Genomic DNA, 21,031 nt, shown 5'->3' on the forward strand with positions numbered 1-21,031 from the left:
ATGGCCAGCCGATACTTTCGAACGAATCCATTTCGTTCGAATGATTTCCTCGTATGATTTTGCTGGTGTTGACAAGAATGCGCATACGCTCATCAAAACTTTCGTTCGAAAGTACATATGGGTGATTGTCACGATTGTCAACACTGTAAATGCTTATTTGGTTATGGGTTCTTTTACGTATTATGCCACGATAACACTAAAATCCGTTTTGAGGACAGTTTTCAATCCGTCAGTATAGATCTGTATTTGGTTCGAAGTCGTTGCGTAAATAATTTCCTCGTCTCAATATTTTTTTGCGTTTAGGATGGCACTATCTCCATCATTTGTCAAAGATACACTAGTTGAAATATTTGCTGGGATGTTAGCTGCAATATCTTCTATGATTCGGTTCATGTACTATTTAAAAATTTGTCTGGACTGCTGCTTACTCCTTCTGTTTCTTCGTTCGAGGGGCTTCGAATATGGCCTTTGCCACGGTAAGCTTCCCAGGAGATAATAATGTCGAGGACAACTTTAGCTGCCTTCAGACCACCAGGAGTCATTGTACCTTTCTTGAAATGGATCAGGTACAGGCAGTCCCGGTACTCTGGAAACACCGCCAGGGGATGTACCCTGTAGCGACGTTCTAGGTCCTCCTTCACTCCGTCGGTATCCATAACCGGCCGACCGCGAATAACCGCTTTGGAGGGCTTTACGACGGCATGTCAAACGTAAAAAATTCCACTATTTTCTTGCTCAGGAGCGACTATGCTTTTAGATGACTACTTTGATGCCGATACGACAGAGCTTATACACTGCCTTGATGTCGATGGTTTTTATCGTAGCTTGCAGCTTGGTAAAGCTGACATTTAATTTGCCTGAAGTGCAACTGTTTACTCCTTCTGTTTCTTCATTAGAGGGGCGTCGAATATTGCTGATTTTCTTTGCTGCAAAATAAAAGTTTTAAATTTCGTTGAGTTAACGGCAGTGCGATTTTTGCCGAGTTGTAGAAATAAGATTCAAATATGACGTCCACTACTTTTAGGGATTTCTAGATCCCCCCTCCCCCCTCTGTCACGCTTTTTTGTATACCTAGTACATATACTGTCACAAAATCTCAGACCCCCTCTCCCCTTAAGCGTGTGACATCATTTTTGAACGACCCCTAAAGAGTATGTGTCTTGCATGAAGACATCAAAACATTACAATTTTGCAAGCTATTTATACAATTTCTGTATAATAAACTTTCATTGTTTGCATGCCAAGATTTTATACTGATTTCGCCAAAATTCTCATAGCGAAATGTAAGAAAAACTGACATCTGTGGGTTGAATAAATAATTTGAGTTTAGTTTCCACATAAAGTCCAAAGCTAAAGCTTTTTGTTTTTAAAATGGATGGGTCTGTCATCGCCTTAGCATGCACAACAATCCTATATCATCAACATTACCACGGGCCGATCCTTTTTGATTTCCACAGTTTTTTTTCCCTTCACGATTCCCTTTTTCCCTATTCAAGGTGTGTTCATTCTCATAAAACCTCATAAAACTTTTCCATCGAATCTATATCCGTTGGGATGGCCGATAGAATGGGGACACAAATGGAACAATGTATGAGGTGGTGGGAACGTTTGGGGGAAGGTGGCGAACGGCAGCAAAGAAAAGAAATGAAAACTGACCTGAATGTTGTTGATCCCAAAGGGCACCGGAGTCCAGGTGCGGGGACTGGAGGCAGCGCCGTAGCGAATGGTTGGCCAGGTTGGCCCCCGCCAAGGGCGCCAGACCTCAGGGGGGCGCCGAAATCAAGAATGTCGCTATGTAAAATAATTGGAAATTATTCTCAAATTGTATGGTTTAAAATGATTCAGATTCAAGCGATCAGACGATTTCCTCTATAATCAACAATTCCGTAATCAACTGTTTGACTAATATCCGGAGAGCCCTTTTCTGTTAATAACTGATACACGTAAGCCGACGTTCTGAGGCTTAGGAGCACGTTTCCCTCAATTTCCCGAGTAGCACATTTTAGACTGATTTGGTTACAGCAACTCATATATGACTTGATTTAGTCATACATAGGTTTAGCAACTCATTTATGACATGTGTGCTGCTTGGGTTACGAGATTCATGCCATCGTCTTCACTGTCTTTTATTTTATTATAGAACGGGAAATACAAATGGCAAAGAGTACGGAAAAGGCTATTGAATCAGAAACTTGCATGAGGTCAATGGTGAAAACTATAGATAGTGGAATATATAGATGAGCGAAGATAAATCCTCTGTCTCCAAACGAACTGTCAAACGTGTCTCCAAACGAGCATGACGTCACGATTTCAATGGAAACGTTAAGGGCTGTGACGTCATATGCACGTGTGCACGGGCAAAAAAATCAACTCAGCCATGCTTTCGCTCATCTATAGATTCTACTATCTATAGTGAAAACAAGGACGGAAATCTTCGTTTTACTATCAGTTGCATCGACGCTCAGTAGGCAGCTTCGTAATTGATTCGTGTTTGTTTTGATCAGACGCTCGGCAATGCAGGCACGAACATTTCGTAGCATGCTGTCAAAATTTCCATACCTTTTTTACCGCCCGATCCTCAATAGCCGATTGATAATCGAGCGTAAAAAATGAATATCTACCGGGGCTGAAATGAATATTTTGAATTGCGGTTGATTTGTACCGAAAAATGATGATTATTTTACTTTATATACTAAACAGATGCATATATTTTAGAAATCTGACTTCAAAATGTTGAATCCATGCACCGCAGTATAAAATGATATTCATATTTTGAGATTTCAAATTGAATATCAATGTGCCAAACTGAAGATTCATTTTGACACCGCACAAAACAACGCTGACACCGAAAGTCGACGCTTGCTGCTGTTTGTGCACATGCCGTCCTATTCATTCGCACATTCAAATTCGGGAAGGACTAGCAACTTGATTATGTGTTGGATGTCGGCTATTTGAGTGTAGTTAAAATGACTTTTTCTGTCCCTGGGTGAAAAGACAAAGCTGAGATGCTGAATATTCGATCAGCATTGATAACATGATTTCTTGGGTCTATATAATCTGCTTAAGTTTTAAACGATGATGAGTATTCGAAATGACGTCATTCAACTAACAGAATGATTAATACAAAAATTTGCATCTAGAGATTTCAATAAGGATGGCGACTGACTTACTTCGAAATTTAGTTTTATTGGTCCAAGCAATTCCAACAGTACGTCTAAACTACCGACAGACCGAATACTATTCTGACCATATCAACCCACTCCAGACCTCGGTTATTATTGATATGAATAGGTCCAATCATTATTCCGACCATCTACCAATTCACTCCAGAGTTGAATTTTATTTAAAATCCTATTCTATCAAGCCACCGACCTAGACCTTCTAGAGTTTTCTTAGAGTCCTATAAGAAGAGTAACGTCATGTGCCACGTTTGACAGGTCTCCTGCTCGTTTGGAACGCGCATTTGTATGGAACTGACAGACGATTCTGTTCCAATTCTGACACTTGACGACACTGTTATTATAGTCACTGTAAGTTTTCTGATTTGATTTTTCTTAATCAATATGGCGATTCCGAAGGTCACTCAATCTACTCCAAAGTAGGGTTTTTTGTTCATCTAGATCCGATAGCGCTCCAAGCACCAACCAGCGCACATTTTATTGGACAAACTAGACCCACTAGTGCGTGGATTCACAACAAGTAAGTTCGAAATTGTTTGTCGAGAATCCGCACACTACTGGATCAAGTAGATATTTTGTATTCAAAAATAAATAAAAATTTCAATGGGCTAGGCATTTTATGGCTTTTACTCTTTTAGTAAACCTTACTTCCTACCTCTATATTGAGACAAATTAAGGTTATAGAGGCTTAAGCAGTTCATGAAAAATAATAAGATATATCATGCAAATAGTTATTTTTAAATCTCTTTGCTTTTATTGCGCTTTTTGTTATAAACATCTGCAAAGAAGTAATTAAGGGGCGCCCAATAAAGGTTTTGCCAAGGGCGCCGGGACGCTACGCTACGGCTCTGACTGGAGGAAATCCCAAAAGAAAACCAGCAGAATTGGGTGTGCGAGAGAAAATGGTACGGAAGAAAAAGCGCTCAAATTGCTCGGAAAATGTGAACAAAAATCGATACCATGCCAGAGGAAGGAAAATTTATTATGGCATCCTGGTGGGAGTGTGGAAAGGGTTGTGGAATGGTCATATTCATATGAGAATACATTTTTGTTTTCAAAACTATGTGTGAAGGAAACTCCTAATGATATTTTACGGTTCTAAATTTTTTGAGCAGCGAGATTTTGGTAATTAATTTTAAATTATTCTGCCGCATGATTTTAACCCCATTTGTTTTGACCGATGCATCCTGCTTAGAAAGTATCATCAAATTGAGTACGATTTATTATTATTTCAATGGTACAAGTTCTCACCATATGAAGTCACATTTACTAATTTAAAACGCGGTGGTATTATTATTTTGTCCGTCACTGTAGTTTCCCATCGACTGGTAGTGGAAAGTTTCAATAGATGTGCTACATGTGCTATCAGATATAGCAAACTCACGTTTGAATCTTTGTTTACAAAACAGATAAGTCGTTTTGGAAATTTATTTTCAAATTGTGATATTGAAATCAGCAATCACAGATGATTCATATGTTTGTGTCAACGTTGTTCTATTTCAATTTCCACAATGCGTTGTATTCCATGAATCATTTACTCATTAAAAATTTGAAATTGCTCGCATAGCAATGAAATAGTTCCAAGTAAGTTTTGATTCAATAAAATTAAACAAAAAAGTGCACGTTCAATCGAAATTAGCACACATCGCAGAACTTATCGCCTACGCTGTTATTTTTCGTTCTTGACAACAAGAAGGCCGAATGGCGACGAGTCAATTACCACTCGTAAATTGATCATAAAACTCACCTGAACAAAAAAAATCCAGTCCCACGTGCGCTGCTTATTTTGTGATTCACCTTGTTGCTCTTTACTGCGGCTGCCTCTCGATTTTTGACGGTCGAATCTCGCTCGCACCCGACTGCCCGCTTATCAGCGCTCGCCCGCCGGAGGGTAGCAGCAGCAGCAACGTGTTCGTAAACACAGTCCGTGAGTGAGTGACGTATATGTCCGACTTTGTTTTTGTTTGTCGTCACACTTTGCCTCGCTGTGCTCCAGAAAAAGTACACTTCACGCTCGCCGCCTATCAGGCCCGTCAGATCTTTGAGATTTTGCCCCGGTTTTGTCTCGTTATCGATCGAAGAGCTGTGAACTTCCGTTCTCGATTGAGATCATTCACGGGCTTTTCGAAAATAACTTGTTCCACTCGCGCGAACCGATGAACGTGATGGGAAAATACTCGACCTTTTTCTCCCTATATTCGGAACTGAACGCCAAGTGTTGTACGTGCGTGTGTATGATTGTGTGTATGTAAGTATGATTCAATGTTTTTTCCCCAGTTGGCCGATTGTTTCAACAATGGAAATTATTTTTCTTCCATCAAATTGTTTCTCACACTGACGCTGGTAACCTTCGCACAAATTGCACTTGAAATTAGGTAGGCATCAGACTGATAAACGCAAAACAAGAAAAAAAACACAAAACCACAAACGTGCACCGTTGGGGTTTTCGGGCGGGAGAGGGAGCTGATGCGCCCAGGTGGGAGGCGTCGCTTTATCTCTTCGTTCACTTGTACCCCTCGTCGTACTTGACGCGCTAGAATTTATCATGCACGTGTTCGCACAGTCAGCGGAGTAGGCTCTGCCACTTGTAGATCAAAACAATCCGAAAATTTGACGAACTACGCTCACTATCAATGCGACATTGATTAATCATCAAAGCAGACGGTGCTTTTCTTAATTCCAGTGTATGCACAAAGAAAAATTCCACTTCAAATTCAACTTTTTTATATCTTCTTACATCACACTCGTTCTCTCTTTCTCTATCGCTCCCGTCGCGCGTTCTAACGCTTCCCAAGAAACGAGCAAAAAAGCACTTATTTATATTCCAGGAATAGAAAATTCAATTCAAAGAAAACACACCGCGCGATTGCCGTTAACTATCCGGTACAAGTACACTAACCGCTCTCGACGGAGGTTGTTTTCGAAATGACGACGTTGGCGAACGCCAATTCGGTGGCCCGATCTGGCACCCGAGAGTGTTTTTGTTGCTCCGCTCCGCTCATCGGCCGATGTTTTTTGTTGTTGTTTGCGTCTCGCTTTCGCAGCGGTTCGTTTTGGGTGCGCGCAGAAAAAGAAGGAATTTGGCCTTCTTTTTTTGCGCCTGCGAGAGCGATGAACAAAGGAACAAAGAGCTTCGAGCGAAGAGAGCGGGAGCAAAAAACAACAACGTGCACTCGAGTTTTTGCCACTGCATGTTGCATCTGTTTGTAAAACGGTTCTTGTGCGCTGTTGGGCGAAAGGGGGAGGAGTGGAACGGGAAGACGGACGGACTGATAACAAAAAGTGCATTAGGATAGGAGAGAGGATCGTTTAGTGAATACATTTCGAAGGTAGGTATATAATGAGAGTGGAGAACGAGAGAGAGGTTTCAGTGAATCATGGAAGGGATGTGTCGTTTTTCAAATTTTGCTATAAAACTGAAGGGGAAATGTAATGAGTCATAAAACTGTGAAAAAAAAGTCCTAGAGCTTTTTTGATGGAATAAATTTGTACCACATAGATTGCTTTGAGAATAGATTGCATATGAGTACTTCGTTGTTTTAAATGTTTTAAAGTTGTTTGTTTCCTACACTAGGGGAATCTGATTATAAATCAGTTCGAATAATGAAATCACGATCTGAAAGCTAGAGCTGAGGCAGCTAAAGCAAAAAGACGGAAAAACTGCTGTAAGAACAACGTAAGAAATGCTTCTGTAGGTGATCAGACGGAGTCTTTCATTAACTTTGGAACCATTAGGTTGTGTGATCACCTCGAAGCTGTACCAGACCACTTAAACAATTGTATGCTGGCACGAGTTAATTGACAAACTATGCTTCAGCACATATCCAGCCAGTTCCGACGCAGATGAGCAAAAGAAAATTAAACAGTTTGCTGAGGATGTGCACAAACAACAGAAGTTGACTGCACTTGCGAATACAGACTAGAATAAAATAACTGGTCATTCTGTTAGAGGAACACTCAATATTTGCTTTAACATTTACGTAAATGTTTAAGCGAAATATAAATATGAAACAAGTTTTGATTATAATATGCGCCACTTTGATTAGGATTATATTAATTTTGTTTAATTTTATTCAACCGAACTTTTAAAAGTGTTTTGTTTAAAACATTAGTTTGGGTTATTGCGTACCTGAAATTAATTATTTATTATTCACCGTGTTGTTTATGCTGTCAATGCATGTCATTGTTTGCAATCAAAGTCAGGGATGCCAGACATACAGACATGTCTGTATTTATAAAGACATTTTGTCTTGCAAACAGGCATCATACAGATTACAGACATTATACAGACTTTTGATTAAAGTTACAGACTTTTACAGACATTCAGTTTTTAAAAAAAACTTTAGGCTGGAAACAGAATCCTGTTGGGTTTTCCAATTAAACTATTTTGGGCTTTCAAACAAAATCGTTATGGGGATTTTGTACGAAATTCTATAAGGTTTCCAAACGGTATCATTTTGGAATTCCGAGCGGAGCCTTTCAGGCTTTTGAACGGCATCCCTTTTGGGTTCCAAACACAATCCTTTTAGAATTTCAAAAGGAAAGATTCTTCGATTCCTTTCGGAAACCTAAAAAGATTGCATTCAGAAGTCCAAAATTAATCCATTCTAAAGCTATTCAAAAGCATTAGGTTGCCCAAAAGATATCCGATCGTACGGATTTTCGATCAGAATTATGTGAACTTCCGAACGTAATCCTTCTGAGTTCACTTACGCAATCTTTTTGATTTTCTGAACGAAATTCTTTTGGGCTTTTGAAAGTAATCACTCTGGGCTTCCCAAAGAAATCCTTTTGGACTTCCAAACGGAATTGATGGGATTCTGAACAAAATCATTCTAGAATTAAGAACGAAATACTTTTGGTCTTCCGAACGGAATCTTTTGGACGGAATACTTTTGGTCTTCCGAACGGAATCTTTTGGACTTTCGATTGGAGCGTTCTGGGCTTCTGAACGGAATCTTTTTCTGCTTCTGGGTAATAGATTCTTATAGATTTCCTACCGAAGCTCTAACAGGATTTGGTTAGGAAGCGCGAGAAGGATCGATTCGAAAACTTAGAAGAGATCTTTCCAAAAGACGAAAAGAGCTTCGTTCAGAAAATCAAAAATCACACACTTAACTCATTTCACCGTATTCGGTAAATTTTACCGAAATCTCAACAGCAGAACTGTTCGGTAATTTATTTTACAGATTTGTTGTTATTTTTTCCATTGCTCAACTGTCAAAATTACCGAAAATCAGTAAAATTATTTACCGAACAGTTCTGCTGTTGAGATTTCGGTAAAATTTTACCGAATTCGGCGATTTATTTTAAGTGTGCACGGTTTGTAAACCAAAAACAAGGCCTTTCTGAACGACATTATTTTGGACTTTACTTTCAAACGGACTCGGGTTTAAAATTTCAAAAAGAAAACTTTTGGAATTCCAAGTGGAGCCATTTGGGCTTCTGAATGATTTTTTTCTGTTTCTGTAAAAGGGATATCCTTTTGGGATTCCGAAGCCTTAAAAGATTACGTTCGGAAGCCAAAACGATTTTGTTCAAAAGCGCAAAAAGAGTTCTGTAAGGAAACCCAAAAAAGGTCGAAAGACCAAAGGTTTACTCTGTTTGTAAACCCAAAAGATGTCCGTTCCGTTCTTTGGGTTTCTAAACGGATTTATTCCTTCTGTGCCTCTCCTCCGAACTGAACTCTTTTGAACTTCCCAACGGATTTTTAGTTAGAAAGTTGCGTATATTATCAATTTATGCTAATGTAACAACATACATATTGATAAGAACATTATTCAGAGCTTTGTAGTGGAATATCTTCACTAAGCATAAGACAAGAAAGTATTATCCCACTTGATTGTAACTTTAGAGTAATTTCCAAAAATACGTATTTCGACCTCAACAGCAACCTTACTTGTCTTTAGTATATCATACTTGACGCGACTAAGTTCTACACCGACATTTTGATTCTTGAAACCTCGATATTCTACGTTGTTAAAAGAGCATGATTTTTAAATAATTTTCTAATTCCTGTACCTTATGAACTCCATACAGACAAATACAGACATTTTGCTGAGATTAATACAGACTTCTTAAAATTGTATCTGGCATCCCTGATCAAAGTTCGGTTACTGGATTGACAAATTATCCGCATCCTTCTCGACGAGTATAGTTTTCTGAATTGTCTTCACGAGCACATTTTAATGACTTTATCTTTACAGGTGTTACGACTCAAAAGGATTATCCCGAAGAGCACACGGCAGATGATTCCGTCTTTATTGATGAGCCAACCCCAATTTCAATTTGATGCCGATTTGGAAATCAGTGCCAAGGTTGACAATGTGGATATGACTTCCCCAATACGTTCTGTGCTCCGACGGAATCTACACTGGACGCTTGTATGAAAGCCAGATTAACCGAAGAAGATTCTTCGACGCATTTGGAAACAAGCAAAAAAGTGGTTGGCGTCAAGTTATCTCTGAAGATAAAGGTTCAAATTAGTCAAAGGCACACGATCCAGGATTTGAGGACATTGCAAAGTCTTGCAGTACCAGTGAGGATAATGTTTATTGGACTTCGCAATTTACGTCACGATTGCTGGCATCATGGGGGGAATAAATCAATCCAAATATTCATTCATGCCTATTCTACAAGCATCTAAACATCTGGTCAGAATCAGTCAATTGCGGGAAAACTAATTGCCTCCCAAAACCTTGACCTTTTTAGATGGATCTAGAGCGTATTCTACAAAAGCTGAAGCAGCACTGGCGACTGAACTGCGAAACAGCCACCCTCGCCTTGAAGCACACTTCTAGTCTAGTCCTGGTTGCTCTGAACCAATCAAATCAACTCATCTCCAGCACTGCATATCGGAGTATGAAAGTAGCCCAAACGATTAACGATGCGTGGAGACGTGACATAGCTGATCTAACGAATAACCTCTATAAGGCCCTCGAGATATTGCAGCTCATGAAGCAGCAAATGGGAAGCATGTGCACCAGAGGGCGGATAACCACCGAACTTTTACCAGCTATAAAATCAGTGACGCGACCGGAAAAATCTAACCTCAAATGTGAGACGGGGTGAGTGAATGTGATGGTGTCGGTCATTTGTAGTAGTAGTTCGCAGTGCAATAGTATCACACTGTCACTTGATTCCACAAGAAAATACTCATGGTTGTACAAAATTACTTCATGAATTACGGATGAAGAGTTGAAAAAGACGCCTCTTTGGCGAAAATCTCTGCAAAAATAAGTTTGAGAGTTCGGCTGCGTGATTCCAAATAGAAGTTCAATAATTGCTGATAGCAAAGTTTGAGCAAAGTGTAACGATCCATACAAAATTTGTTGATGTTTCATACAAAAAGTGTGTCATAGGAGAGAGGGGGGTTGAAAATGCCCAAATTTTTGCGTTACGTAATTAATGAATCTTCCGTTATAGAACCACTTGAGGTTGGTACATGGGTTAGAAGAACAAATCCCAATTCGGTGGTGCATTTCATTCGAAAAGCCGAGACGTGTTGGGGAGAAGCTGTTAATCAAGTCGCTCATTTCCAATAGCGATACGCCAGCCACTCGAAAGGAAAAGTCCGAGCCTCTTGAAACTGGGCTTCCGACCCTTTTGAAAAAAGGCTTCCGAGCCACTCGTGATGATTGGCTAAGAAAATGTCGAACCCAGGGGGGAGGACACTTGAATCTTTTGATTCGGTTTCATTTCCGATTTTTTCTAAATCATCTCGAATCATTTTAAATCTTTCAAATCTTTTAACTGATCCCGCAATTAAATCCCGCCTACGTTTTTGTTTTAGTGTACATGCAGTACATCTGTCAAAGAACATCAACATGTCCGGAACATCTCCACCGCACCACCTCAACCAGAAAAACCAGTTCAAACGGAATCTCGGAGGTTTCACGGACTGATTAATAGTAGATCTTGCTGCCGGAACATCCTCATACCCTACATTGTATGACTGAAGAACAGCAGCAACATCAAACAAAATCCTGTCGAAACAACACCATCTCCTCGACAGAAGCAGGAAACAAAAAGAAATTTTTGTCTTTAAATTGCAGAATCCACCAGGGATTCTTCGAGAAGCTCCATCAAGGATTCATCCAGAAGTTCTTCAAAGTATTCCTCCAGAAATAATAACTACAGGTATACCTCGATTATATGGACCCTCGATTATATGGACCCTCGATTATATGGACTTCGATTATATGGACTTTTTACCTCGATTATATTAATTTTTTTCGCCCAAATTGTTTTTCGTAATTTGGGTTTCTGAAAAGCTATTGCATATTCTATGTAATATTTTACATTGATTTTATATTTATTAGGGTAAATTGGGGCAAGTAAAGGCCAGTAAATCATGTTTTCGAACTTATATGTGAAATCCCACATTAATTCATATGTTCGGCTGACTGGATTTATTCACCATTTTCACGTTGGAAATTTCGTTGTACTTGTATATTACATTAATCCCCAGCACCCTTGGCCACGTCCTTACAAATAAGTGGGAAAATATAACGCGTATGTTTAGGTGATCTCTGCTATATGAAAACGAGAAGTGAATTGTCATTCTTACAGTATGAGAAGCAAGTGATGAGATAAGGATGCCGTATTTAACTGTTCGATATTTGCTTTAAACCTTTTCCTGCTTTTGGTGCATGAAATTACGTGTAGAAGAGCAGATGACGCAGTAAATTCGACCCACGGATTTTGTTAGCAGTATGTCCAGCAAACTGAAAGAGTTTATTTCTATGTGTGCTAATTTTTTTTTCTGGATGAACTTGATTATGATTTGAACTGAAAAATCTACAAGAAGTCTTTATATTTAAATAAGTTTTGTCGAATATCCCTCGGCCGCATTCATATTTGTTCAGCACAAGGCTTGCGGATTACATTGATGCTTAACGGCAGGAAAAGAAATTGAATATCCAGAATGTGAGTGTTGCTGTTTAACCGTTCAGCAAACGAGTGATCCTTAAACGCTCATGCAATGCTCATGCGCTCACTTGGCCTAACATTCGCCCGATTTAGAAGTGGAATTAGGCCATTTTTTCTTCAGTCGTTTCAGGTTTAAAAAAATATGGGTTCTGTAGGAAAGTTGACCTTCAACGAGTCAAAGAATTAAATGAGACAATAAAACGAGTCACAATTTTTGACAGGAAGGGTAAATCGGCACTGGTAGATGGATAGGATCCCTTACTTACATTCATAAAAATTAATCCCTATCAAACGCAACTTGCAAGTTACAAGCAGATCGGTGAAAGATAAGTGTCAGAAAAAGAGACTGATTCTAAGCGTTTATTTGTATTCAATAATGTATTTGGGCCATATCTTCTGAGCCCATAGTTCGAACCAGTCAATTTTCAATAATAGACAATGGTAAAAAATTCTCCATTCAAATCAATTTGCTGCGATTAAATCGATTGAGAACAAGTGTCAGTCATTTTATATAAAGTTTGTTTTTTAAGCGAATATATAACTTTCTCGTACACTCAGTGTTTGCTTTGTTACTAAAACAGGTAGCCACTGTAGTTAGAATTCGTACAAAAGTATATTATTGTGTACATTTTAAGCTTGGCAAACTCTCCACCACTAACGTAATCTTAGAATGGTGTGCAAGTTTGCGACTGGAAAAAGGTTACGTTCTTACAAAAGCTCATCATCTGCTGAGTTGTCATAAATAGGCCAAAACATGCGAATTGGACTGCAGGAAAATAAATGAATATTTTTTAGTGTATTAAGACTTATTCTCATCGTATAACATAAATTTTGAGAAAAAAAAATTTGCTTCGATTATATGGAAAATTCGATTATATGGACTTTTTTGCATCGAAAAAGTCCATATAATCGAGGTATACCTGTAATAACAATAATAATAATAATAACTTTTATAAGAACAGCGAGCCTATTCATGGAAAATCGTGAAGGAAGAGCCATCGCCCGACATGTTTCGGAGCAAAATTGAAATTGTCCCCTTTACAGGTTCCCTGGGGGCATTCCGGACGTCACAAGAGTGGCCAAACTGATCATAGACCACTTTTATAACAACAGCGAGTATATTTATGAAAAATTGTGAAGAAAGAGCCGTCGCACGACATGTTTCGGAGCAAAATCGAAATTGTCCCCTTTACAGGTTCCCTTGGGGTATTTCGGGTGTCACAAGAGTGGTCAATCTGATCATAGACCACTTTTATAAGAACAGTGAGCCTATTCATGGAAAATTGTGAAGAAAGAGCCGTCACATGACATGTTCGGAGCAAAATCGAAATTGTCCCTTTTACAGGTTCCCTGGGGGCATCCCGAGTGTCACAAGAGTGGTCAAACTGACCATAGACCACTTTTATAATAACAGCGAGTATATTTATGGCAAATTATGAAGAAAGAGCCGTCGCACGACATGTTTCGGAGCAAAATCGAAATTGTCCCTTTTACAGGTTCCCTGGGGGCGTTCCGGGCGTCACAAGAGTGGCCAAACTGACCATAGGTCACTTTTATAACAACAGCGAGTATATTTATGGCAAATTATGAAAAAGAGCCGTCGCACGACATGTTTCGGAGCAAAATCGAAATTGTCTCCTTTACAGGTTCCCAGGGGACATTTGGAAGCTTCCTGGGATTTCCGTATGGAAGACTAAAATTCGGAAAAATCGCTATGAGACTCGTTATTAGTGTGGCAATATTGTTTTATACTGTATGATATGGGTTCCATGGAGAAAAATTGAGTAACTGGCGAAATACTTCAAACACCAGTTTGCTGGTACCCCAAGGGAATCTGGAATAATTCCGGAACCATCCAGAAATTCCAAAAAACTCAATGTGCAGTCAAAACTAGAATAAAAATTGAACCTTGTGTCAAAATTTCATCAAGAATGGACAAAAAATAGAAAAGAAATCAAAAATCGCTTTCTCAAAGAGCTCGGCCAAAGATTCGTCGGATACCTACAGCAAGGTGTCAAAGGCGTACCGCCTGGTCGACGAAGCAACAGGGAAGGTAACTATAAGTCGAGATGTTAATTTTTTGAATTCTTGCGGGACCGGTTCAGGCCGGGTGGAAGAAAATCTGGTTGTTCCATCGATCACTTTCCAACGGATGAAGCCGACGGAAGAAAAAATCGAATCCGATGACGATGAAGTCGGGGATGTCCCAGATGAACTGGATGAGTCAAGCGATAATGAAGTTGAGCCGCAATTCTGCGGCGCGCGTGCGACGGTAGATACGTCCCGAAGATCGATGAGACCCAACCTTGGTGTAATGCCAAAGCGGTATGCGTGCAGTGCACAAACTTCGGTTCAGAAGGAGCCGGAAACATTGAAGCAAGCGCTGTCCAGCCCGAACAGCGAACAGTGGCGCAAAGTGATGAAGGAAGAACTGGCGTCAATGCAAGCGAACGATACCTGGGATTTGGTCGACATGCCGATCGGAAGCCGCACCATCGGATGCAAATGGGTGTTCACTCTGAAGCGGGACGAAAATGGTAATGTAGCTTGTTACAAAGCCATGTTGGTGGCTCAGGGGTTCAACCATCGACACGGGACGGACTATGGAGAAGTTTTTTTTTCTCTTCTTTATTAATTATTTAGAGGCTTTCAGCTCTTGGCTGGTTCACCTCTGAGGAGAAGTTTTTGCACCCGTTGTGCGACACGCCACGTTTCGCACTTTGATGTCTGTAGCTGCCAAGAAGATGTGTGTCAAGCAATTCGACGTCAAGACGGCGTTCCTGAACGGCAACCTTGATGAGGAGATCTTCATGAAGCACGAAGCAGCCTCCAGGGTTTGTCGTCAGCGGCGAGGAAAGCAAGGTATGCCGTTTGAAGCGGATGGATTCGAGTGTTTTAGCGTTTTAGCGAATGGATTCGAGTGTTGCGAGGCAGATCCCTGCCTGTATAGGAAGCGAATAGGTAGCAAGTGGTGCTACGTTCTCGTCTATGTTGACGATCTCATCTTGGCGAGTACGTGAGCGTCATTGGTGCGTTGAAGCTAGTGCTGCAGAAGAATTTTCAGATCACCAGTCTCGGCGACGTCAAGTTGTACTTGGGAATCGAAGTTAATCGGGACCGAAACGGAGATTTCTTCATCAGCCAGCGGAGGTATATCGAGGACATTGTCCGTTCTGTCGGCCTACAGGACGCAAAAGTGTCCACAGTGCCAATCGATCCTGGATATTGCAAGATAGAAGAGGACGGCAATCTGCTCCCAAACAATTTGAAGTACCAGAAGGTAGTCGATCTTGAGTCGTAAGGTGAGTTGTCCAACACAACGTGACTGGGACGAGCTGAAGCGAACAGTACGCTACTTGAAGGGGACGTCGGGCTTCGTCGAGCAGCAGCTGTGATTCGTTCGGTCTGATCGGTTTCGCCGATGCCGATTGGGCGGAATGTCGCACCGATCGGAAATCCAACGGCGGGTACGTGTTCCAGTACTGTTCGCTCCGGCCATTCGGGGCCACAGGAGGCCCAATATCGTGGGCTTTCCGGAAGCAAACCTGCGTCTCCTTGTCCACAGCAGAAGCGGAGTTTGTAGCCCTTTCCGAAGCATCCCAGGAGGCGGTTTGGCTGCAAAGACCTAGGTGAGAGAACAAAGATATTAGTACATGAAGATAATCAGAGCTGTTTGAAGTCTAGTCAGTACTTTTCAAGTCCAGTCCTCCGATTTGCTCCCACTTGCGCCAACACTGTTGACTTGACAACTATTTTGTTTTGATTTTTTTTAAATCTCGCCACACTGAAAAAAAAACATCTTCAAGGTAAGAAAAAATAGAAAAATGATTTACCCCGCCGATTTAAAAAAAAATCATTCTGAATCTTTTTAAATCTTTTGAATTATTCCATAATTGATTCAAGTGTCTTCCCCCCTGGTCGAGCCCCTCGAACGGAGAATTCTGAGCCTCTTAAAAGGGGGCTTCCGAGCCTCTTGAAAAAGGGTTTTTCTAGCCTCTTGAAATGAGGCTTTGGACATCTTGAAATTACATTTCTGAGCCTTGGGAAAGTAGGCTCCTAAGCTTCTTGAAGGAAGAATTCCGAGCCAATCCCAAGCCCAAGTTTTCGAGCCACTTGAAAGAGGGCTTCCGAGCCTCTCGAAAGTGAGCTTTTGAGTCTCTTGAAAAGGGGCTTCCGACCCTTAATTCCGTTTCCCTCGAAAGGAAGTTTCCGAGCCACCTGAAAGGGGGTGTCTGAGTCTCGTGAAAGTGGACTTCTGAACCTCTTGAAAAGAGAGCTTCCGCGCTTTCTGAAACCGAAAATGGGCTGATAGAATTCGGAGCCCCTCGAAAGGAGGTTTCCGAGCCTCTTAAAAAGAGGTTTTCGAGCCTCATGAAAGGGGGGTGGCTGAAAGAAAAATTCTGAGCCCTTCGAGAGAAGGTTTCCAAGTCTCTTGAAGGGGTCTTGGAAGGAGGTTGTCGAACCGCGTTGAAGAAGGCTTCCATTTTTTTTTTTTTTTTAAAGCCTTTGACCTAACCTTCAAAGTTAATATTTCAATTATTTTGCTTGGAAGAGTGCTTTCGGCGTAGAAGAAGGCTTCCAAGAGTTTTTTAACGAAAAAAAGTCTTTATGCTTCAAGACTGGAGCCCTCCTTAGCCGTGCGGTAAGACGCGCGGCTGCAAAGAAAGACCATGCTGAGGATGGCTGGGTTCGATTCCCGATACCGGTCTAAGCATTTTCCGGATTGAAAATTGTCTCGATTTCCCTGGGCATAAAAGTATCATCGTGTTAGCCTCATGATATACGAATGTAAAAATGGTAACTTGGCTTAGAAACCTCGCAGTTAATAAGTGTGGAAGTGCTTGATGAACACTAAGCTGCGAGGCGGCTCTGTCCCAGTGTGGAGATGTAATGCCAATAAGAAAAAGAAGAAGAAGCTTCAAGGCTTCTGAACTTTCAAATTTAATATTTTAGTTAGTTTAGTATATTCTTAACATATTTTATAATTTTGTTTCGATTAAGTGGATTGCTTTTGAAGATTTTTTGATCTTTTGTCCCGCCCTTCATACACTGTGTTGGCTGTGGTGGACATGATTCGATATGCTTTGATTTACTGATTGCTATGCATATTATGTACAATACAAAGTCTTGGAATATAAATTTATACAATTATTAAAACTTTACCAATAGTTTTTTATTAGGATTGTAATATTTCCGCCATTACGCATTTTCGTACGAGATACTCCCTGGGGTCAGCAAAGGTACCCCTGGGGGCCACTAAGCTCACAGCCCTTCATAAGCAGAAGGAAAAAGAGAGGAGGAAAAACGAAGAAGGAGTATGAAAGAAGGGACAATGATGAAATAATAAAAAATTAAAAAAATGGAAAATTAAAAATTAAGAGTGAAGAAGGGAGAATTAAAAAGGATTAAGGAAGAACGAAAAGGATGAATGGAGAAGGAAGAACGAAAATCGCAAAAGAAGAAGGAGATAAAAATAAAATGATATGAGGACGGAAGAAAGAGGGCTGAACGAAGTACCAAGAAGAAGGAAGAAGAAATAAGGAATAAGGAAGAAAGAAGAGACGAAAATATGAAAAATAAGGAAAAGAGAGATGGAAGAAGGAAACAGGAAAAAAAGACGGAAGAAGGAAGCAGGAAAAAAGAAGAAAGAAGGTCGAACGACGAAGGAGGAAGAAAGAAGAAAGAAGGATGAAGGAAGAAATAAGAAGGGAGGAGGATGGAGGAATAAGGAATAACGAAGAAAGAAGAAGGAAGAAGGGAAGAACGAAGACGAAAAAATTAAAAAGGAGGAATGTAAAAGAGAGAAAGGAGAAAATTAAGAATTAAGAAGAAAGAAGGAAAAGGAAAAAGGAAGAAGAAAGCAGGAAGAAGCAAGATAAAAAAAGAAAAAAAACTAAGAATGAAGAATAAATGAAAAAAATAAAAAGAATGAGAGATTAAAGAAAAGAGAAGAAGGTAGAAAGACGAAGGAAGAAAAAAGAAGAAAGGAGAAAAAAGCAGGAAGAAGAAAGAAAAATGAAGAAATAAAAATAAAGTAGATGAAAAGAAGAAGAAAGAAGCAAATTAGGAAAACGAATAACTATGAAGGAAGAAGAAAGGAGAGAGAAATAATAAGAAAGAGGGATGAAAGAAGAGGAAAGGAGGAGAAAGAAAGAAAAAGAAAGAAAAGGAAATAATGAAGAAGGAAGATAGAAGAAGGAAGAAAGAAGGAAGAAAATAGAAGGAAAAGGATTCCTCCAGGGAAAAGGAACTTCCAGAAATTGGAATGTGTTCCGCAAATTACGAAAGTGTTTTTAACATCAACTAATTGAACAGATCTAATGCGAACGTTATCCATTGAGGCACTATAGCGCTCATCGTCATGGCGATGTAAGAAACTATTGGTAAAGCGAGGGAAACAATAACACACGATTATACCAAGATAGAAGCGTGGTCGATCTAAAGTGATTAGCAGTTTCAATCAGCAGTAGCAATCTCCGCCTCTATCATCATATTTGGATTTAAAGTAACACATATTTAGTGCATAAGTAGTGCGTAGGCATCGAGAAATGTAGTCCTATAGTTAACCCTTCGGGTGCCAATCGTTAACCCTATATATAGGGAGCTAAAGGTAAATTATAGATATTATTCGCATGTTATTTGCTAGACTGAAAACTGTTTTTGCAACATATAGGTATCGTTGCTACAAGATTGCCGCACATTGTCGATATTCGGACGGCACGAAATTAAAAAGGATATTAAACGTGAGTCCGATCATAGTTGAATTTAGATCCTGAGTATTAGACTTGTTCAGAAGTGAAGTTAATGATTGTAAATTTCAATATCTACCTCTAAAGCAAAATTTAACAATACGAACTTGTGAACTACAACGGTGAGTTTGTTCAAACTTTTATAAAACCCTCCTTTATTATTGTTGCGTTGAGAATAGAATGTGACAGAAGGAAGGAGGAAGAATGAAGTAGGAAGTACGAAAAAGGGGAAAGAAGAAAGAAGAAAAATGAAGGAAGAAGGATGAAAGAAGAAGGATGAATGAAGAAGCAACAAGGAGAATGGAAGAATGTAGGGTTTAAAATGGAAAAAAATGTAAATGAAGAAGAAAGAGGGCAGATGAAAAAAGAAAGAGGAAAGCAAAAACAAAAAGATGAAAGAAGAAGAAAGGAGAGAGAAGAAACAAATTAAATTGAAATAAGACCATTTTTCTGCATTTCTAACTTATAGTCTTTTTCATACAACAAAGTTGTACCGAAAGGCTATCATTTCACTCCAAAATCGATTTTTTTAGAGAAGTCTCGGAGACCCATGATGATATATACCAATCGACTTAGCTCGTCGAGCTAAACAAATGTCTGTCTGTCCGTGTGTATGTGTGGATGTATGTGTGTGTGTGCACACGAAAACCGAAAAGCATTAGCCACTTTTTCATATAGTAATTCTCAACCGATTTTCTCGCAACATTGCGTTCAAGAGTTATAAAGAAAATGGTTTTTGCCTTACAGCGTTTGCAAGAGCCGTAATGTAGGCAATTATTTATGAAGTGTATTACACTAAGGCAAAATCAAGGGTTTGAATCGAGAAAGGCATCGTCACCGCTAGGTGGATTGATCTGGGTTTTTCTTCTAACATCTTACGTCTGACATCGCGCATCTCACATCTTACTATTTATGTCGGTTGTCTGGTGTGGTAAAATGCTCACTGGAAGCACTGAACATGTAGCGTCTTTTTCAAATAAGTGAAAAGAAAGAAAAAGCAAGAAGGAGGAAGGAAAATAAATAGAAACAAGGAAAAAGAACGAAGTAGATAGAATGGACTAGAGTGGAGGAACAACGAAAAAGGAAGAAGGGAAAGGAAAAGAAGGGACAAGAAACAAGAAAGATCGAAGAAGAAAATAGAAAAAATGAAGAAGGAAGAGGAAGATGGGGGAAGAAAGAAAAAGGAAAGGGAAAGAAGAAAGAAGGAAGAAAGGAAAAGAAAGAAAGAAGAAAGAAGTCTGAAGAGGGAAGAATGAAGGAGGAAAAAGTAAGAAGGAATAAAGAAGAAGGAAGAAGAATAAGGAGACAGGAAAAAAGAAGAAGGAAGAAGAAAATAAGAAAAATGAAGGACGAAGATAGCACAACGAAGAAGAAAAAATTGAGAAGAAAAGAAGAAAAAGGAAAAAGAAGGAAGAAAAAATAAATAAGGAAGAAGGAAGACGAAATAAGGAAGAAAAAACAAGAAACAAGGAAAAATGAAGAAGAAAGATAGTTAGAAGATAGATAGAAAGAAAATTAGATAGAAGATAAAGATAAAAGGAAGAAGGAAAAGGGAAGCAGAAAGAAAGAAGAAAATGAGGGAAGAAAGTAGAGGGAAGAAGAAATAAGGAAGGTAGAAGTAGGAAGTCGGGATACGGAAGAATGAAGACGGAAGAAGAAAGGAGGAAGAAGGAAAAAGGAAGAAAAAAGAATGAAGAAGGAAGAAGAGGAAATAAGGAAAAAGAAGGAGGAAGAAAAGAGTAGAGAGAATGAAGAAGTAAGAAAAAATAAATAAGATATAAGATGGAAGAAGGCGAAAGGAAGAAAGAAAAAAGAAGAATGAAGAACTGAAACTGAAAGAATGAAGAAGACAGAAGGAAGCAGAAGGAATGAAAAAGGGAACAAGAAAAAGAAAGAAGGAAGAGTAAAAAAAGAAAGCAGAAGGAAGACGAAAGCACATTCCAGAGTATATTATATAGAGTTGCGCAAAGAGTGGAGCCAAATCTACCTATTGAACTGTCAAACCGTCTACCTATCGAGCAAAGTAAACAAATGCTTGTTGGTAAGGCGGATGTATTGTTATCCCCTAATAATTAGCGTAAAAACACTTCAATACACCCCCTGATAAAGTAGCAACAAGAAACTGACTTCTTTGCACTCTGTAAGGTAGCCTGAATATCGAATTTGAAAGCT

At 39.6% G+C, this 21,031-nt stretch overlaps 1 protein-coding gene across 2 annotated transcripts in view; it reads right to left on the reverse strand.

Annotated features, from left to right (window-relative positions):
- The window catches only part of LOC134205802 (uncharacterized), a 117,196-nt gene extending 111,093 nt beyond the window's left edge, over positions 1–6,103 (reverse strand). The window contains exons 1-2 of one of the 2 annotated variants that reach the window (XM_062681397.1): positions 5,917–6,103; positions 4,927–5,527 (exon numbers count right to left, since the gene is read on the reverse strand). The gene's annotated coding sequence lies outside the window, so the exon portion shown is untranslated. Of the gene's footprint in view, positions 1–4,926 lie in introns of both variants that reach the window. The other variant, XM_062681396.1, reaches the window with a different exon arrangement.
- Positions 6,104–21,031: the final 14,928 nt, after the last annotated feature.

Source organism: Armigeres subalbatus, chromosome 1 (assembly GCF_024139115.2).
Source record: "Armigeres subalbatus isolate Guangzhou_Male chromosome 1, GZ_Asu_2, whole genome shotgun sequence".
NCBI classification, from domain to species: Eukaryota; Metazoa; Arthropoda; class Insecta; order Diptera; family Culicidae; genus Armigeres; species Armigeres subalbatus.